The sequence below is a fragment of the Etheostoma spectabile genome, chromosome 21, assembly GCF_008692095.1.
Source record: "Etheostoma spectabile isolate EspeVRDwgs_2016 chromosome 21, UIUC_Espe_1.0, whole genome shotgun sequence".
NCBI lineage: Eukaryota > Metazoa > Chordata > Actinopteri > Perciformes > Percidae > Etheostoma > Etheostoma spectabile.
In genome coordinates this window covers 17,499,329-17,503,454 of record NC_045753.1, presented here as the reverse complement: position 1 = coordinate 17,503,454, position 4,126 = coordinate 17,499,329, and positions in this window count along the sequence as shown.

The following is a 4,126-nucleotide window of genomic DNA, read 5'->3' as shown; positions in this document are numbered from 1 at the left end:
GTGTGTGTTTGTGTGTTTGTGTGTGTGTGTGTGTGTGTGTGTGTACGCTGAGCAGTATGGGGGTTAAACTGCATGTCTCTGGGGAGCATGTTATTGACTGTTGACCAGCCCAAATTAATTTTCAACAAGCCTCTTCAGGGGAACAATGGAGATGGATCATTGTTGCAAAGGGAGTGCCTCATGTGCTTTACTCCAAGGTCCACTAAGTGGATGACTGGTCTCTTAATATACCTACACCTCAGCTTAACTTCTGCTTTTGTTATCAATTGTTGCCTATTACAGTTTTCATTGAGATTGTGAGCCATGCACATCCACTTTAGATTTTAACATGAAGATATGTTGACAGCAAAAAGCTTTTGTTATCTTCTTTCCACCCAAACTCTTTTTTTCATAACGCTGAGTGCAGTCATTATTTCCAAAGTCTCGTCCTTATATGGATTTAAATGTGCCTGTGTAGTTGATGTGCCTCAGCTGAGGAAGTCAAGTAGGTAAGTTAAACAAGAGGCCTCATTGTTAATTTGAGCATCCTGGCTTATTAGTTTGGTTTTGATCTATCGGAGGCGGCTGGGTGTCATTCCATCGCTTGTTTTCCCTCTCCCACTTTGAATAGTACAAGTGACAAAAGGCCTCCCACACACAGTAGCTGGCACAGTGTGATCACTGCATGCTGAGACACAGGGAGGTGTCAGCACTAATCTCCTTTTAAATGGCTCTCTTGTCTTACATCCGATGCTCACAGCATATCCTCAACACTGTAATTGTGTCTACTCTATGAGACTTGCCGTCCCACTTTTGCACCACTTTTGTTTCATACAGTCAGTGCGCGCCACTGAAGTTATGATACATTGCACTTGACTGAGGAGTTGAAAATCAGTGAAATGTTTTTACCTGCTATTCTCAGCCACATCAGTGTGTCTTGTGCTTTCTAATCTCCCATCACTAAAAGAGCTAATAAGAAGTAATATGCAGTACAAAAACACATTTGGCTCCCATTGTCAATCTTGGGATGAACCAACTTGTTAAACATATACTCAGGCAAAGTGATTCAGACTGTTGAATTTTACAAGGGCCTTGGAACACTAATTGACGACTGCCTCTTCTTTGTGGCTTATATTCAGCACCTTGTAGGAAAATTGGAGCAGGATTTGAGGTTTTATTTTAAGGACTACCCAAGTTTTTCTTTGGCAACTGAAAAGAGAAAGACTGCTGCATACTTTAAATTGATTGTAGTGATGTTTTACATCCAGGTCCGCACCCAGCACATTGGTAGGCTACTTCACTCTTGTTATGTCAATGTTAGGTTGGCACCCACTGTTTAATCTACTGTGTTCTTTTTTTTCCTTAAATTTAAGACGAGTGGTTCTCTGTAAGGCCATTCTTGGTCTGCTTATTTATTATTTGTAATTTGGAGGACTAACTACAGTACTTTGGATTTTGTGCTTAAAATATTGGATTTTTAATGCAATTTGCTGCACACTGTTAAATCATGATGTGGCTTTCTTAGCCAAATATGTTCTGTCTCAATGGAGCTGCTTGGTTACAGTACATACAGGTGAAAACTATTTTAATGAGAAGTTTTTCTATTAAATCTTTTCTTCATGTCTCCTTGGACGCTCAGTGTCAGTCCTCTTACAAATGGCAGTAGGTTCATGCAGCTAAGTAGACAGCGCAAAAAAGTCTACAACTTAGGGCTGCAGTCTGAAACACAGACAATAATAAAGCAGCAGCCTACAATGTAAGAACAGCAAAAGGGTCAAAAAAGAACAACCGGAAGAAAATCGAACTACACTACCAGGAAGGCAAGCATCTGGCAAGGTCTAAGAAGTATGACAGATTACATGCACGTGGATCCTTGACTCCCTGACAGCCAGACCCCAGGTGGTAAATGTGGGTGGACACACTTTTTCCACCCTCACCTCAAACCTCACCTCACCACAGCACCCCATGGCTGAGTTCCGAGCCCCCTGCTGTACTTCCTGTACACACACATCTGTGTAACCACTTTCGAATCCAACACCATTTTAAAATTTGCTTGATAACACACATGTGGTGGGCCTGATCATTGACAACAATAAAAAGGCCTACCTGAAGGAAGTCAAGGACCTGACCTGCTGGTGTCATGACATCAACTTACTCATGAATGTCAGCAAGACTAAAGAGATGATAGTGGAATTTGGGAAGAAGCAGGGAAGGAACTATGCCCCTTTATTTAACAGGTCCTCGTATGGAGGGCGTACAACTTCAAGTACTTTGGGGTCCACGTCACAAAGGGTCTGACCTGGGCGTTGCATATTAACTCAGTGGTGAGAAAGGCAAGGCGGAGACTGATTTATCTCACACACCTGAGGACACTCTGGGTATTCCCTCATTATCAAGAGCGTCCTGATGGGAAATCTCATTGCCTAGTACAGAAACAACACCAAACAGGACTGCAAGGCTCTGCAAAGAGTGGTTTGTACGGCTGAACGTACAATAGGTGTTGCTCTACCCTGCCTAAAGAATATTTGCTCCAGCGGCTGAAAGAAAAAGGCTAGAAGAGTTACTAAAGCTCCGAGAAGGTACCAGATGTGATTGATTGATTGATTGATTGATTGATTGATTGATTGATTGAATGAGATCTTCCACATTGACAGTGTCCTCTGTATTATTACACCCCATAGGTCAGGTTCAACTCAACAGCATTGCCTATTTTGCAGGAAGAAGACTGTAGTAGCTGTAGTTTAAAAAAGAAGATCGAGAGGATGACGCAAGCTACTCCATTAATTCAATATTAAGAGAGATTCAGAGACCGTTTGGCATTTGAAAAAGATGTTTGTTTCTGTGGAATGTTCTACTCCTAATCCCTAAGCACCGAACGTGGTTGCTGTGTCTGCAATATTCTGTAAATATGAGAGAAGGCCCACATCTGAGGTAGTTTTCCCAAGGTCACAGCCTGTGATGATGAGGAGCAGAGCTGACTGGATGCATCTGGACTTCATTATAAGAGACTAGAGCATGCACTGCTATCATTCTTGCTATCTGCTGAGGGAGATGGAAGACAGTCGCAGAATCCAACTTAGCAGGGGTTGGCTTCCATCTTTCCTCATGTTTGGGGGTTCGCCTTCCATCTTCCTCTCATTTTTCCTTTTGTTATTCGAATAACTTCATCTTTATCTTTACGTCTGCCTCTGAAGTGCTGTGTGTTTATGCAAGATCCATGTTTGCAATACTCGTCGAGACTAAAGCGAAGATTAAAGTGCATGTCAATGCTTTAACTTCAAGTCTGCTTTTCTTGGATGATCCCCCCCAACCCCACCCTCTTTCCCCCTTTCACTTTGCTGAGAAAGTTTCCTCTTCCTCTCCCTTACCTCGTTGATGCCCCTGAAAAGTCAGAGCTAAGTCAGAGCTCTCCCCGTCTCGCCCCCAGGACAGAGAGCACCTAGCCACATGCCTTATAGGCTCGCCAGGAGCTCAGTGCCTCTGAACTATCTGATTGCCACTCAGAAAAGAAAAAGAAACCTCCCACACTGTTGCCATTCTGCCACTTGCTGCCGTGTGCGCAAACATGGAGCATATCAAAGGAGCATATTTACTTACCCCCTCTCCACACCCTGATCAAGCCATCCACCCCATTTCTTGAATTCTCAAAATCTCTTTGCCCATTGCACATTTTGCAGATGAAATCAAACAGACTAATGTTAATTGGTGTGTCAGAAGCAGTGCGCTGGACTGTATGGCTAAGAGGAAAAATCATCCTGCCCTAAGTGGGAGATCAAACTAAATATGTAGGCTTGGATTGAGCCATAGCGTCTTCATTAATATATGTCATTCCTATCAAGAAACAACAGGGATCCATTATTGATATCTGGCAGCTAAAGTTGCATCACCTTGAGAGTTCCGATGGTAAAAAACAACATAGCAAGGTGTTTATTATTTCTTTATTTCTTTCTGTTTCCCTCTAGTGAGATGTCACTTCAAAAACAACCCGACCAAGGAATGTTATTATGCTGAGAGAATGTCAGCCAGTTACAATAGGCTGCTTAATGAGGTAGGGTGGCAAACTTTCAGGCAGGCCATAATATGAATTATTTGTCATTGTCTCTGTGTGTGTGTGTGTGTGTGTGTGTGTGTGTGTGTGTGTGTGTGT